The 19,033-nt window shown below is 29.6% G+C and overlaps 1 protein-coding gene across 1 annotated transcript in view; it reads left to right on the top strand.

Moving 5' to 3' along the window:
* LOC148307725 (uncharacterized) overlaps positions 1-19,033 on the top strand; it is a 163,593-nt gene that overhangs the window by 76,611 nt on the left and 67,949 nt on the right. Inside the window, exon 6 of the mRNA XM_088262919.1 lies at positions 485-658. The gene's annotated coding sequence lies outside the window, so the exon portion shown is untranslated. The remainder of the gene's footprint in view (positions 1-484; positions 659-19,033) is intronic.

Here is a 19,033-nt window from a genome sequence, read left to right as displayed (position 1 = left end):
TCTCAGATATTAAAAAATCCGTTGATTCCAACAGTAAATTGTTCTTCTAAACAACAAAATGCTTTTCTTTTTTTAAAATATATTTTTATATATTTCAAAGGATCTAATGATTCAAAATCTGATCGAAGTGTAAGGCTTTCGTTAGAAAATTATTTTTGAATCCAAAAAAATGAACATTCAGCTGCCTAAAAAAAGCAATATATAATATTTTGTATATTCAAAGCATTATAATATTTGTGGCATGGTAATATCACAAAAAAAACAGCCGAAAAAATAACAGTAACTTCAGTTAAAGTCACGGTTTTCAATTTTATATTTTTATGATTTTTAGATTATATGAGTTCTGTGAAAGATATTGAAAAAGTATGTGCCCGTTTCAAACTCTGATTGTCGCAATCATGGTTGTTTTTTTTTGTAATGATAACTATCAATACTAATTATAATAAGTTTATATTATGTATTTATTTTCCGATGTGTTTTCCAGGGAAGCAGTTCGCTAATCTCATTACGTACAAGTATCGCGAGTACCAAGATCGCTTGGAGGAGTGCTACAGTCGGTACTACAACTACCGGTTTCTACCGCTCTTGCTACATTCGACGGCGGCGGACACCCAATGCCTCCGCTGAGTCCACCGCGAGCACCCTCCTAACCCGCGAGGTAACATTATTTTACATATTTTTTGTTGCCATAAATTGCTCCATTTGACAAATATCGATTGGTCATTTCTTTGTGACGTTAATATCGAACAATCAATAGATGAACTCCATTTCATATTATATGAAACAATATATTCTCATGTCCCAACCTTCATACCCTACAACAAAGAGACTAAACTAAAGACCTAATACAATTAATAATAATAATATAATAAAACCCTTATCCGCGACCCAATGATGCATAGGGCACTGCGTCATATAAACGCAGTGTTATCTTGATCGTTTACACATGAAGGAAAGGTGATCAGCCCTCCGCTTCAGGTACGAGTCCAGGGTAATAATATTGAATAAATATTACAGTGAAAAAATCACTTATATTTTTTTACCCCCCTTGGGAATCGAACCCGGGACCTCCAGAACGGTAGCCGACCGTGCTGACCATAACACTACGGAGGCGGACAAATATATACAATTAATCAGTCGAAAGAAATTGCTACATAAAACACTCAATAAAAGCTCAACAGCTACTGAGCTATAAATCAATATTTTTGTATATTACTTATAATAATTAAAACGCACTGTTCTTTATTGTTTTTATATAATTGTAAAATACCCTTGTTCCGTATAAATAAATAAATAAATGGAAAAATAAAATAAATATTTGTAATTGTTTTTACTACGGCAAATTCTTGAAAACTCGGCCTAATATAGATCGAAGAGTGGCCGATTTTTCGGTTTGACCCATCCCTAAAAATTAGCGGCTAATAATATTTTACATTCACATTTAGCCTCAGTTTAAACATTAAACCATACCTCCTCCGTCCATGGGTAGTCAATATTATTAAGACATTTTTTAAATTTTATATTATTTCTTTAGTAAGCTTATATATCATTAAATAGAAACTATTTTTTAAGCTTAATTTACACCATATGTCTATTTACATCTTCTTACAGTAAACAAAACATTTGTTCTTGCTCTTATCCCTCCTTAAAACACCATTACCCCCACTCCTACCCTTTTGAAACCCAACAACATGTACACTGTTTCTTTATATATAAATATATATATATATATATATATATATATATATATATATATATATATATATATATATATATATATATATATATATATATATATATATATATATATATATATATATATATATATATATATATATATATATATATATATATATATATATATATATATATATATATATATATATATATTTATATATATATATATATATATATATATATATATATATATATATATATATATATATATATATATATATATATATTTATATATATATATATATATATATATATATATATATATATATATATATATATATATATATATATATATATATATATATATAAATATATATATATATATATATATATATATATATATATATATATATATATATATATATATATATATATATATATATATATATATATATATATATATAAATAAATATATATATATAGATATATATATATATATATATATATATATATATATATATATATATATATATATATATATTTATTTATATATATATATATATATATATATATATATATATATATATATATATATATATATATATATATGTATATATATATATATATATATAAATATATATTTAGTAATAAATGTAACCCTGAAGAGGTTGTTGCCGAAACTAGTTGGTTAATAAAAATGTGAGTGGATCAGAACACAAAGTATTTTAATATATATTTTAATATATATAATATTAATATATCAATATGATCCACAAAGTTAATGCTTTCAATATTCAAAACAAAACATTTGTTTTTAAATTCTTTCACTCTTTTCATTCTTCATACATTCAGGCATCTCATCATATAATATATATTGAAACCCTTATACATTATACAATTTTGCGACTCTGTTTTTTTTTATTTTTTTCAAAAAAGACTTTCATGGATTTCAATGATTATATCATTATCATTTATGTTTTTTTCTCTCAAAATGTAGTAGAATTTTCGGAGTGCTGAGCTATACAAGTATATACGCGTATAGATTATATCTTAAAAGCCCAAAACACATACATTTGCACCGGATATTAGCGTTCCGGCCGAAAGCTTTCCGGATATTCGGTATACGAATTCATATCTAATTTTAACTACCCTTTCTGAACGTAATGTCATATTTAGTTCTTACATTTACACTGCTATCGAATAATTTGAGCAAACCATTCTCATTTGCATATGGCGGTTTTTGTTACAAACACATTGTTGGCAAGTCATAGTGTTTGCGCCGGATGTGTGCTGAACTTTTCAGACAAGATTTTCCATACTTTTTTGAATCATGAGGACTACGTTGAAAATATTTTTATTATTGTTTTTTTAAATGATTTGTTAAACGTACATTTTGATTAGTTAAACATCCAAATTAAATTATAAAACCTATATTAATACTTGTGAATGTATTTAAATTAAATTAAATTTGAAATTATTTTCTGGGATAAAAGCTTACGTATTGTCATAGAAAATTATTTATGGCCGATTTTACTGTCCCATTTCGCATTTTAATTTTATCGTAAAATTAACCGACGCCGACGCTGCGGTAGCTACGTCGAACCGTTGCACCGACGCCAATAATATTTACGTCGTAAACACTCTTCTTTTAGATAATCAATACTTCCTTCTTCAAAAGCGCCACTATGCTAGCGGCTTTAACACACCTGATAATAACACGTAATGTCAGGAGTTCATTTTCAAAGGCAGATAAATCCATTCTCGACAAAATACTTCTCTATACTGCTTTCGTAAAAAAGCTTTTGTTTACTAGTTACCAGTAAAGAAACATTTTTTTTAAATGGAATTGATTGTGCAGTGGTTTCACAATCACTGTATCTTCTTTTTCTTCAAACCCGCATCATTTGTATAAACGCAGTGTTATCTTGATCGTTGACACATGAATGAAAGTCAACATGATCAACCCTCCACTTCATGTCCGGGGCATATGCATACCACACTTTGAGTATGTCCAAATACTTGTTCACAAATCTGAATTATCTCCAATTATAATCCGGGATTCAGACACATACTCACATACTAATAAAAGAGTTTTTGCTTAATAAAAAAGCTTATTTTCATCTCACCAATACATTCTCATGGGAGATGAAGAAATGAATTTTAAAAAGATATTTTACTATATATATCATAACATCTGTACATACTCATATGTTTTTATTATTTTACTGAAATATATAATTTTTTGATCAACCAAAATAGCGAAGCAATGTTTCTACAGGTTTTGTTAAATACAGAAGCTGAAGAATCATTGTTTTATTGAATGCTCTAAATATAAATGAGAAAATCAATGAAAATGGCAGTGCAATTTTGCCATTGCTAGTGTTTTATACAGAGGGCAATGCTATTTCATGTGAAAATTGTTGTGTACGTGCCTTTATTCATGGAATTTAATTGCAAATAAACTTCAGTATCAACCATATAAACCCACACAAAATATTCCATTCTGCACACAAAGCTATCGATTTTGAATAGTTACTTTATTTACGACCCATTGTACGCTGCATCTGTTTTATGAGCCCTTATGCAGATTTAGTTAGATAAGCAATGGCGTTAGTAATAGGCACCCAGTAATAACAGGGGCAGGGTTTTTGGGGCAGAAGATTAGGTTAAAATACTCCCCGTTTTAATAAAAAACAGATACATCATCCTTGAAACCTAACACATTCCTCGTTTCATCAAAAGAACTTTGATTATTTTGCAATAAAGTCGTAAAACCTGCTTCTAACCAATTATGAAAGAGCTATTCATACACAAATAATGGAAGTGGATAGATCACTCAGCCACGTCGTATTTAATTGCATATCACAAACAATTTTCTTCTAAATAATTTTTTTAATTAATATTTTACAAGCAAAATGTGCCTTCGACACAGGAAAACTCAGTGTAGGCACAATATTTTAATTTGTAATTGTGTGTATTATGCAAAAGAAATAAGTAAACATTGACTTGGTTTTTGGAAAAGGCTTAGAGTTGAATAGATATTGATTTTAAACATGATACGTGTGTAATACGAACGTAAATAATTTATGAATCTATGTTATTATCAGAGCACAACACAGTCCTGGTACCAAACCTAATGTATGGAGGTGAAACATAGAATTGGCAAAAATATATATATATATAATTATATACATATATATATATATATATATATATATATATATATATATATATATATATATATATATATATATATATATATATATATATATATATATATATATATATATATATATATATATATATATATATATATATATATATATATATATATATATATATATATATATATATATATATATATATATATATATATATATATTTATATATATATATATATATATATATATATATATATATATATATATATATATATATATATATATATATATATATATATATATACATATATATACATATATATATATATATATATATATATATATATATATATATATATATATATATATATATATATATATATATATATATATATATATTTATATATATATATATATATATATATATATATATATATATATATATATATATATATATATATATATATATATATATATATATATATATATATATATATATATATTTATATATATATATTTATATATATATATATATATATATATATATATATATATATATATATATATATATATATATATATATATATATATATATATATATATATATATATACATATTTTAGAGGAACAATTGTCTTGCATTAATCTTGACGCTTCCAGGTAAATCGTTTATTACGTATATACGTGTTTGAATGTTTGACAAACCCATTAAAATGTGAACTATGGGCAATATTTCTATTGAACAACTCCGTAATGAAATTCGAATAAAGCCCAGCTTTTCAGCTCAGCTTTCATCGCTTCAACTCCGTCATCATTGACGTTAGCAGTTTATGTGAATAGCACCTAAATGTTTCGTATTTATTAAACATATATATATATTAAACATTTTTTTTGGACTTAATGAATTAAACTTACAAATAAAGGTGAAAATTGAAAGCAAATCATGATCGTGAATAATGTAAAAAAAGAAGTGTTACAGATCGAGTCAAAAAATTAATGACAGGATATTTTTATGGAAACTTGAGAAAATCGTTAAATGTGCGTAAATGTATGAAAATCTGTTATTTCAGTACTTATAGTAACTTCAGAATTTTAATTGGTATTTGAGCAACGAAAATCGACGATACTTGGGATTTGGGTTCTTAATGTCCGAATTAATTCTTGTTCACTACAGGGTTCACACACCCTATTACTTAATATTCCTCGTGAATCCGGTTGTCAATCGGCATAATAAATGGATTACGTATTTTAATTTCATATTAAAAAGGTTTTATTGTGATAAAAATGTTGATTCCAACACCGACCGGTAAAATTATATTTAATCCTGTTGCAAAATAATATTAAGCATGTATGTATGTAATATTTATTTTAACCTCTTGAAATCTTGGATTCACAAGACCATATTAAAAAATATTTTTATTAATTATAAAGAAATTATACGGCTTTAATTTTCAGAGATTTTTCATGTAGGATATTCATTTAGTTCAAGGATTCAGGTAGGATAGTACAGATAGGGAAAACAAATGTGAAAAATATATCACAAATACCCTGAAAATTATTTATGAAATATTTCGTGTTTTTTCACAATTAGCTGAAAAAGAACTCCGTTGGTCTAAATATCAAATTTTTATTTTATACAGCTTGAAAAATAAACGTGTGCTAGCTACACATATGTATTAAGAGCATGTCACTACAATTAGGTGTTTTCTAAGACAAATGTATCTGTAATAATTTTTAAACAATTTTAAAATAAAATTTAAAAAACTGGTTTCGGACATACGACTTTAATTCATTGTAAAAAATAGAATGTAAATAACGTATGAAATGCATGAATACCGACTAGTTTTATCTGGTTTAAGCGTTGCGGCACGTTTACGATCTGTTGAAAATGAATTTGTTTTTCCTTGATTCATCACGTTAGGGTAGGTCAAATAACTGGATTCTCTATGGCTCTTTGCCATGTATAATTAATATGTATGTATGATTTTTATGGAAAATAACATATTATGTTTTACAATAATCGACTTCGATAAACATGCTTCTTACCTTATGTTCTTTTTTATGCCTACAATTTATTGTACCTTTTTTTGCTTTATATTTTAAACTAAGTTTTCTGATTTTTTTTGGTCTTGGTAACCTTAATTCCATGTCCCAAAATGGGTTATGTATATTACTCATCGAAAATATGATATATTTTTAATAAATAATTAAATAATAATATATAAAATGAAATATTTTTAAAATATTTCACGAAATTAATTTAATACTAGCTATACCTTGCTGTGGCTCAGTCTGGTTTAATGGAAAAAAGAACAACGACAACACGTTTTATTTCAAAATGCTTGTGAACAAATATTCACATTTTTATTTACACCGATAGATAGAAATACGTGCGTTTTCGAAAGCAACGTTGTGCCAAATTTCTATGCAATCGGTAAATTAACTTTAAAACGTTCAATATTTTTAATAAACGAGCTTTTTCATTTCTTGAATAACTATGAGTAATTCAATATTTTAGAATTTAGTACATAAATCCTGATGACGACAAGGTTCTTGTTGAAACTGGCTGGATAAAGTGTACCAATAAAAAGTGGTTAAAACAAAGTTATTTTATTCATAAAGTTTTCATTTTTATGGATAGATTGGGAAGGTTCTAAACAATAACTTATAACTATTTTTTTTAAATAATCTATTGTTGATGTTTTTTTCTAATTTAAGAAAAATCCCAACTTACGAATCTAACAAACAAAACGATTCGTTTTTGTGGAACTGCATTTTATATAATAAAACGAAAACGGTATACCTAGCTCTTTTGTTGTATTTGACCAGTGATCGGATATCGTTGTTATCGGCATCATCACACTGGTGATATCACCACCGATGACTGGTGACATTGTTACTAGGATTCTAGCCTCTCTGCTACCCTTACAGAGAAACGGCGTGATCGTAATAATAATAATAAAACATTTGGGTAATTTATAAAGCGTCATTTTCGTTAAATCTTACTTTAAGGGCTCTTCACTGTGATGAGTAATAGTAGAAATACAAGGACATGTTAAAAATTAATTTTTCGCTATCTGAAAGCTAGTGCCACATTTCCAGGTCTGGTATGGAAACTTTTAGTTTTCATTCAGACACATCCATACAAAAAGCTTTAAAAAAAGTTTTATCGGTATTTAATCGATCATGCATGGTTTTTCACGACCAAATATACAAATGATAATGCTTTAGGAGTCCCTATAACTGCCAGTGGGGCATGTAAGTCAATCCTTACTAGTATATACAAACACCATATCTGTCTCCATAGTGTAATAGTCAGCACACTCGGCTACCGTACTGGAGGTCCCAGGTTCGATTTCCAGTGGGGAAGGTGAAAATAAATATTAGTGTTTTTCACTTTAATATTTATTTGATATTACCCTGGACCAGTCCCTGAAGTGCAAGAGTGATCACCTTGCCTTCAAATACGTAACGATCAAGATAACATTGCGTTAATAATTTGCAGTACCCTATGCACCATTGGGTGCGGATAAGGGTTAAAAGAATAAAAAATATACAAATGACTACTAAAGTCCCTATCACCGTCAGTGGCGCATGTATGTTAAAACTAACGAGTGTGTATAATCACCACCATGTTCTTATACCCAGGGTGAATGCGGCAGGAAAGTTATTAATCCTAATACCTTGGGACCCTTAAGGTAGTATTTTACGATAAAAGAGCTTTATTATTTTTATTTTTAATTTTATTATTTTTATTATTTTTAATTTTTATTTATCCATAATGTAGTGGTCAGCGCATTAAGCTATCGTGATGGAGGTCCCAGGCTCGATTCCCAAGGAGTTCAAAGTAAACAAGGATCATTACTCTCGTATTTATTTAATATCACCCTGGACTGGTACAAGAAGCGCAGGACTGATCACCTTGCCTTCGTGTAATTAGAGATCAAAATAACATTGCGTCGCTACGATGCAGTGCCCTATGCACCATTGGAGGGGGTAAGGGTTTTAAAAAATATTGTTTATAATCCAGATACGACAGGCCACCCCCCTTGCGATCTATATATAACCACCCCTAATCAAAGTCCCAAAGATTTTTTCAAAGGATAATTATAAGTAGATTGTTATCTTACCAATAGACCACCCTGTATGGGTTAGATATATAAAAAAGCAAACACGCATTCTCTCCACCCTGTACTTTGGTCCGGTCCGGCGTGGAATACATTACCGATTTTTTGCAGTAATAAAATGGACGAATGTCATTTGGCACCAATTTTGCTTTGTGTCTGGTAAGGCAGAGAATTCTGCAGGGAATTTTTACGAGCACCGCCACTGGTATTATAATATCCCTTTATATGCGACCAGTTCGCGTCTGTGGAGACTTTTATCGATTATATGAGTTAAGTTTATACGGCTGTAACATTATTTTAATCTCTGTATTGGACATCCTCTGCGCTGAAACGATTTTGTGAGAAATTTTCTAACACACTTCTTAACCCCTTCACATACCTACAAAACTATTGTGTGTATATATGTGTATGTGTTTATATAGAAATATATATTTATAAAAAAAAAATATATTTATATATATATATATATATATATATATATATATATATATATATATATATTTTATATATATATACATATATATATATATATATATATATATATATATATATATATATATATATATATATATATATATATATATATATATATTTATATATATATATATATATATATATATCCATTTCTAAAATAAAATTATATTAAATCACACTTAAAAACATTACCATAACTTACAAGTAATTATTATTGAAATACAATGTTCATTCATTTAAATGAATTTTGTTAGAAGAAAAATCATTGTTATTTTTTTTATACATAAAATTATTTCAACTATTGCCTTGTATAAATAAAATAGAATTTTGTCTGGCACACCAGTCTGATGATGATGGTTACGACGAAACCCAGTCGCTGGTCAAATAAAATTCATGTGGAAAAAACTACATAGTTTTACATACATTTTATTCAATAAAGAGCTTGTCACTCCAATCAGTGCTTAAAATTGCGAATCGCGTATTTCTAGCTCCCAATATATTTAATAGCCTCCACGGCATAGTGGTACATAGGACTACCATGCTGGATGTCCCAAGTTCGATTCCCATGGTGGTCAAAATAATTTTAAAAAATAAACTGTTTATTTTCATTCGTTTTTTTAATGTACAATATGTTTATTTAATATAACCGTGAACTAGTACCTACCTGAACATATAATAAAAGGTCAAATTATCATTTTATAAATTTGATGCAGTGCACTACGTACTATGGGTATGTGTAAATAAGGGTCACTAATGTATTTGACTATTTGACATCAAAAACATCAACTGTTAAGTATTATAAACTTAGATTAATCAACGAATACCATCCTCATGGTATAGTTGAAAAAGTAACAATTAATCAGTCACTCCACTAATATTTTAAATAAAAAAAAAGCTTTTAATTTGAGGTGTCGTACTAGGTGTTCCTCTGGCAGACTTGTAAATGGATTCAGTAGACTATTTAGTATACCCACACAACCGCAACGCCTGACATTCATCAAACACGTTATGATCGCATTCAAACACTCGTAAATATAAAAAAAACAATACTTAATAACCACACTCACATCACTAACCACCGCGGTGGATCTAGTACAAAACATTGTGGTAAGGTGTAACATTGACTATTATTTAGACGTGTTTTGATGAACATTTATTTATTTATTCGGGAATTGTGCAGCTTTACATTCAGTAAAAGTATATAATAAAAAATAGTTACATTATTAAAAATAAAACCATATTATTTTTTATTTTTATTTTTTTAATATTATTTTTAGACATCTCATCAAAGATGAAGAAGAATATAGAAGTCTGGGCATTTACGGGGCTGACGACCATCATAGGCTGGTTTAAGTGATCACTTTACACACGTGTAACATTCACCAATTCTACCCATTATTGACAACCACACCACTCAAATTCTTGGAAGTTCTATATATATGAACCAATATTTCCATATTCTTCCTAGACTTCCATATTCTTCTTCATTTTTGATGAGATGTCAAAAAATAATATGAAAATAACTCCTGTAATTGGAGATAATCCAGATTTTGTGAACAAGTATTTGGACACACTCAAAATGTTGTAAAAATAAAGCCAATTACACAATTCCACATTAATATTATAATAACGATCAAAACCATCAAGAGATAAAAATATAATCAAAAAGTGGCAGTGTGTGTTTGTTAGAAAGGGAGTAAACTTTACACACATTTCATGAATTATTTGTTAGTATATCTCATAACCATAACCTACTTTAAGAAAAATATATTATTCTGACTATGTCTATATCATTATATATTCATATAATGATATGAGGCGGACAAATATGAATATATCAAATATATTCATTATTTGTCCGCCTCCGTGGTGTAATGGTCAGCGTGTTTAGCTACCGTACTGGAGGTCCCGGGTTCGATTCCCAGGGGGGTGAAAACAAATATTAGTGATTTTACACTGTAATATTCATTTAATATTACCCTGGACTGGTTCCCGTAGCGCAAGAGTGATCACCTTGCCTTCTTGTAAGTAATGATCAAGATAACACTGCGTCAATTCGATGCAGTGCCCTATGCACCATTGGGTGCGGATAAGGGTTATAATAATAATTTCTATATCATATCCCATAATACATAGGGATCTTTGCATTACATCGGTACTGTGTTATCTTAATCTTCGATTAATTAAAGACATGGTTGTCATTTCTTAAATGTTTTCCGCAGATACTTTATGGCACATTTTATGATATCTTTATAACGTTAATTAACTTTGTTTTCACCACTTTTAAAAAAATATTCAAAACAAAGTTAATTAATTTATACAGACATTGTTGTCAATCTAAGATTATTCAAATATTTTTTGTGCTGTTTCAATTGTATTTATTTTTACTGCTGAGAATTGAATCTGGCACCTCCAGCATGGTAGTTAAATGGGCTAGCCACGATATTGCCATGACAAATAATAATAGAAGAGGAAAAGGGAGGAGAATTTAAATTTTTTCAAGTTTCATTATTGGGGATTAGTTGGCAGCAAAGCCATGAAATTCTTCCTTCTTCAGTGACCCTCTTCAGCCCTGTATAGGAGGTACAGCTAGCGGTGGGCAGCAGGGGGCTCGCAGGTGCTCGCGCAAGCCCCTTGTTAAATTAAGAGATATCAGTATTCTCTGATTAAATCAGTACATAAATGCAAATTCAGCGGAAGTCATATCTATATTTTGTCGTTTGATGTGCATATGAAGTACTTTTAATTATTATGTATTTTGGATAGTTAAAACACACTATATGCGGGCGGGTTTGCGCTCATAATAGAGATAAACATCTCTGAAAAGAAGTGATAACATTTAACCATACTGTATACGTCGATATGAGATCAAAAGATGCCGCAAAACGACTACACACAATTTACGATGAGTCGAGTGAAAAGGTAAAATTACCCTTCCCGCCCAACACCACCAGTCGAGTGAAACGGTAAAATTACCCTTCCTGCAGATAGTGTTTTAAAACAAAACGATACACCTTCCACCCAATCCCTTCTCCCTCCACCCGCGAGCTCCTTGTTAAAAAATTGCCAGTCCATCCCTGGGTATAGCCCATGATAAGGATAGTTAGGTTAGGCACATTTAGTCCAGATAATGTACTGTGATACAGTCCTGTAATATATGTACATATGACCCATCCACTCCACATGCCTCTTCAATATAATGTTTGACAAATCCCTGGTTTCATTTATCCTCCTAGAAAGTCTTGTCATTCATTGTCTGGTCTCTCCAGGAAATTTTTAAAATTAAAACATGTGAAACCCAGACGCTGGTCAAATAAAATCAAAGGTAAAGAGCTATATTTTGAATAAAATTCAGTTCCACCAAGAAATATAAGTACAACTACAGATTTTTTCATCAACAGGTTAAAATACGTGAAAATAGTCTGTATTTTCACCTGTTGATGAGAACGTCTATGGTTCTCGAAACTACATGGACGCGTTTACATTCAAAATAAAAATTCGTCTTTTACAAGTATTTTATTTTTATATTTGGACATATATTTCCACCTTTCATTAGTGTCCGACACATCGTATTAGAAAACGTCTATAAACTTTGAAGTCGTTAAATTTTATAGCATGTTTTAAGCACTTACATATGTATGTATGCTCGCGTTTTACAGTATATTTAATATTTATATTCTTTTCATCAATCGTAGGTGAAAAGTTGCTGACAAAGGAAACCATTTTATAAAGTTATTATGTCTTCTGTAGTCGTAAAATAGTTTTTGTCTAGCGGCATTAAGCAGCGCCATTTGTGTTTGTCTCACGACGTTACCAAACACATAAAATATACAAAGAGGAAGGGTCCACTTTTGGTAATATCGATGGGCAATGCATTATTTTAAGAAGGGAGATGAAACTCAAGTGATGTCATGCTAGGGCATATTCAAAATAAGTGTCATAAGCATATAAAAATGCAAATAAATGTACGGCAAAACGATGTATGATAGATATTTCGAATTGTGATAATGAAAGGGATTTCAGGCCGAGATAAGCATTATCGATAAAATTAAGTAAGGCGTGTTGAGATGGTTTGAACATGTGGATCGCATGAGTAATGAAAGAACAGTAGGAGTAGGAGAGGGTAGAGTTGGAAATAATACCAGAGGAAGATAGAGAAAAACTTGACATAATCAAGTATTTCAAATACTTGCAAGTGTAATCAGGTTAGGAGTTGGAATATTTGGCGGGTGTGTACGATGTATGTATGTTAATGACAAATCAAAAATATTATACTTCATGATATTCGTCGCACCCGGTCAATTTTGATGGTAACGAATTACATTTCTTATACATAAGTTTAATGAAAAAAATATGTAATGAGTAAATGGTGATTTGTAACTGTAATACCGTTGTGAAAAATAAGGAAAAGCTCTTAATTTTAAAACTTAAAAAAACTGTTTTCAGTTTAAATATTCAGATGTTCATTTTCATGCTTTTAATGGGTCAAGTACTTTTAACAAGGAGTAAAATTACATAATTGTAATATTTTCTTAAATTTTAAATAAAATGCTTGTTTGTTACCACTCAAGTTGTAAAAAATAGGTGTTTTATTTATAATTCAATCATGTCCCACAACAAAGTGAATGCCAAAATAATAAATGAAAAATTTTAAGTATTGTTTTTTACATAAACTACGAAATGATTTGTATTTGAAGTGTTTTTGATCATTGGCGAATTAAATCATTTTAACCTCGACACAAAAACGGAATAATCTCAAACGTCGCGTTATTCGTTTTTTGCAAGGGGTGGTCCATTTTTAAATGATAAGAGTTTTGTAAACCCCTTTCGGAATCCCAAATGTAACGTCAACAGAAAACCGATATATTAACGTTATTTAATCTTTTATTTTCCATATTTGACAGACATTGACCATTCCGTTCTCGATACCAGTATCCTCTTCCGTACTCCGCATTAGACTGCAGCTGCAAATGCAGGTTTTATGGCTCTCTCTATACGAGCAAAAAGCGCCAGTCTATTTCGAAAATTCAATTCGGAACCTCGGTTCGCGCAAGTTTTGATCCCGTAATAAAAATCTTCAATCTATAAAACTAATGCATTCCGGGGTGGATGGGAGGCAGCTCTATTTAACAGAACTAAGGGTGGACCATTTGACGCCCGACGTCACTTTCCTGATCTCCTGGAGTCTTGGGATAGGTGAAACTTAACTTTGAATAATCAACCATTTTCAAGAACAATGTCGTTAATGTATGATTTTTATTTTTATTTATTGGAAAACCAACAGAATATTTACAATAAATAATTAAATATAATAAAATTAAAAACATAATTACAAATTTTCACCAAAAAGTTATTCAAAAAACTGGCATTTACATAAGTACAACTATATAATATTGTCACGTAAATTTCTTTATCAAATAATCAAATAGTCAAATAGACATCAACAATATTTCTCTAAAACGTTTGAAAAGAAACATTATTGATGTCTTTTATTTATTGTTTCGGCATTTACTTTTTGGTAAGACATGATTAAATAATTGACGAAATACTTGTTTGTATACCACTTAAGTTTATTTATTTATGACTACTAGTTTCAGAAGCTAAGCTTCCATCTTCAGGTCTGAATAATAACTCATTATTATTGATGTCTATTTCAATGAGCATTACATTGCACATATCGCAGGCTCGATTTAAAAATTAATTTTGGTAGGACTTGGTATGCATTTTAGGGATTTTAAATAAAGTTTTGTTTCTGGTATGTGCTACTGGGAATCTAAAATTGATAAGTGATAAAAGCTCTAGGCAATCTACATAATTAATAAAAAAAATATAAAAGAAAATAAGGTTAGCAGTGTTCTTACGTGTTACGAGCTTGGATAAATTCATAAATTCATTGACATACCAACATAGATGAAGAATAGGGCTTACAGCCGTCATAGGCTTTGTTAAGTGATAACTTTGCGCACGTTTAATATTCATCAATTCTACTCATGATTGACGACCATAATTCTCAAAATTTTGAAACTACTAGATAAATTGATCAATCTCGTGACCCAGTAGACATTTATCAACTTACTTTTTACTTCCAACTGAGTTTTAAGAGCTTTCCGCTAACCCAATAGAATTGCGGGCATAATTTATAAAATGATAAACTTTAAACGCATTTAAACTATGAAATTTTGCATGAATTGTTATTATTATTTTCTATTATAATTTTGGTTGTAAATAAAAATAATTCTTGACACTGTCAGAAACATCCTTTCACTGGGTGACTGCCAAATAAATACTTAAAAAAAAAGAAAAAATCAAAAGCTTAAAAAAAAATAATGAAAAAAAATCCATAGTCTAACCAAAACGTGTTTTGTAAATTTTTACGGCTGTTTTATTTATTTATAATTATTTTCCTTATTAAAATGTTTTATATAAATATTTTTCTGTTGACTTATTCCTTGTGAAGTCTTTTTGATGTAATATGGTTTTATCAGAAAACTTATAAGAATCAATATTACTTAGTACATGATATTCTGATATTACCCGAAACTTTATGAAGTTCTCATTTGAGTGGTTGTCTGACGGTGGGTAATTTGTGAGAGATATTTTCTTATTTTCATTCAATATTCCTAAAACACACGAGAAAAACATAAAATTTATTCCATAGTAACGTATAAAAATTGAACAATTCGACTTTACTGTTCAAAATTTCTCAATCATATAATAGAGATGATTTCTGAATTGCATTATTGCTCTTATCATTATTGATTTTCAAAATGTGAGTAAGTATGTACTTATATTAATTGTTTTTTGTTATTACTTATTTATTTTTTATAAAAATGTTAATAATACTAGTATAAAACCACTCACCTAGATTTTTATGTCTACCGGTTTCGAGACGTACCCATCTCTTCGTCAGGACAATCACTATAATAATATTATTTACGTTTTCGAAAAAAAATAAAAAAAATAATGACTAACCACAAAGTAAATGCTTTAAATATAAATAATATTGAGAATATTTTTTGTTGTTGTTATTCTTGCTCTATTATTAATTTTATTTTCATAAGGTTTTCAATAAATAAAACCAGAGATATGAACTAAAAATGTGAATAAATCCAACAAAAAAAATCAGGTAAATTAATGTAAAGGTTTGTTGAAAATCTTCAACCTATTCAAAGCCTCAAAATATGATTTTTTAAATTTTAATGCAGTTTATAATTTTAACCGGTTATTTTGCTAACAACATTTTGCATGGGTCCAAAGCTCCGGTCGTAATCCCTGAAAATACCCAGACATCCATGTTATTCTTCATCTATGTTGAGATGTCAAGGTCTATATATTTTGAATGATAATTTTTTTCGGATGTTTCATTACCAAGGTACGCAATAAACGTTATCAAACATTTTGACTGATTCCAAATATTTGTTTATGGGTTTTTCCACTTTTTATTTAAAAAATAATTTCTTTACGGAGAAACCCAGATTTGTGAATAAAGATTAAGACACACACGAAATGTTATAAATAAAAAGTCAATTGAATAAAATTTTTAAGTAAATTAATTTTGACACAACATTTTGAGAGTCTCCAAATCTTGGTTTCTCGACTTTTTATTTTGAAAATAACCCTATGTAGAGAAATCTAGATTCGTGAACAAGGATACAGACAGACCCAAAATGTAAATGAAAAATAAATTTTAATATAAATTTACTGTATATGAATATAATGAAGTACCGCAGAAAATTAAAATATTACAAACTACAAAATAAAATTAATAATACAATATAATAAAATTGCACACACAACGCTTAACTTGCAAAATGCATTTCGAATGGCTATTCTCCCAGTCTGGGTGCAGTCATAAAATTCTGCGAGGCATAATGGCACAAAAATTTAATTAACTGCACTAAAACCCAGCGTCCAGCCATACTGATTCGTTTTATTACGCATCTCCAATCTTACCACTTATAATAAGTTATTATGTTTATTGACGGGTATAACTGCCGTAGCCTTAAACGCGGGGTGTAGCGACTCCCAAGGATGGTCTAAAAAATCCAAATCGCTTCCATAGGGGGCGTTTTAACCTTCGGTTACCTGCAATATACCAGCGATGGGCAAATGGCGGCCCGAGAGCCACATCCGGTCCCTTGCCACTCTTTCAGTTATTAAATTTTTTTACGCGTACCACATTGAGCAAAAAAAAGGTCTTTAAAAACAACGCAGAATTAAGAAATGAGTGTGAGGCTGGACTAGGGATAGTTGAAAAGATGAAGAGTTCTTTAAGGTGGTATGGACACGTGAAGCGAATCGATAGCGAGAGAATAACTAAGAAAGTATATATGGCAAATGTGAGCGGGAGAACAGAACGAGGATGGCCAAAAAAGGCTTGGCACGATCGATCAATCAAAACCTTAAATCTGGTGGTGTCAAAAGTCTGTGTAATCGGAGTGCATGTATGACTCGATCTATGGATGTGAAGGAAGCGAGGAGTGTATGTCAAGACTGAAGAGTATGACGTTCCATCCTCTCTGCCTACCCTTGTGAGGAAACGGCGTGATGGTAGTAGAAGCATTAAATCCATACAATGTGTCATATAGGTGTCCTCAATATTTTAGTGTGTCCAAATCTTTGATCACAAATCCGGGTTTGTCCCCTTCAGAGTTATTTATATTGACATCTCAACATAGATGAATGAGAGTATGTATGTCTGGGTATTTAGCTGTCATAGGCTGATTTTAGAGATCCCCATTCTACCCATAATATACAGCCACACTACTCAAATTTCGGAAATGGTTGAAATGAATAGTGGTTACCGATTACAAAAATTGAACTAGGGTTAACTTTAGAGCACACTTGTTTATTTATATTTTTTTTAGGAAGCTTATTGTTAAGAAGCAATACCTCCTAACCAGCCAAAAACATACTTGTGATACAAATCAAGGTATACATATACTCGTATATACAGCTGATTGAAAATTAGTGGGCGGATACTGCTTGAACATAAATTAAAAGAAGAAGAAAACCCTTTCGTAGTAATATAAAGAGTTGCAGTATTGATGATCAAATCATTAGTAGGTATATTGTTTGTATTGTCCGCCTCCATAGTGTAATATTCATTGCGTTTCGCTACCATGCTTTAAGTCCCGGGTTCAATTCCCAGGAGGCTCATAATTTATGATATTTTTCTCTCAATAATATTTATTCAGTATTATTTTTTGGACAGGTACCTATAGCCCAGATGTGATCACGTTGTACAGTATATGACGATTAATTCAACACCGCGTCGATCCTATGCACTTAAAAAAATATTCAATAAGAATGCAGATAGCCTTGTTAATGCGGCAGTATAAATAAAAAGTATTAAGTGCCCTATACAGGTCAAAGTGATATTTCACACTTTCCGGAAATGAGTAGCGCGGTAGTATTGGTAAAGCGAGATGCAATAGCAATTTGGCAAGAATCAGATAAAAGAGAAAAACAAACTTTCCTGGCGACATATTCGTGCTATGTGAATAAATAAGAATTTCCACAGGATAACACGAGATTTACCGAAGGTGTTCGAAAATATATAACGTGATGCTACTTTTTATATAACTTGATGTTA

This window comes from Brachycentrus maculatus, unplaced genomic scaffold (assembly GCF_059751285.1).
Source record: "Brachycentrus maculatus isolate JH-2025_06_01 unplaced genomic scaffold, ASM5975128v1 h1tg000191l, whole genome shotgun sequence".
Classification (NCBI taxonomy): Eukaryota; Metazoa; Arthropoda; class Insecta; order Trichoptera; family Brachycentridae; genus Brachycentrus; species Brachycentrus maculatus.
This window is presented reverse-complemented; position numbering and strand designations above follow the sequence as displayed.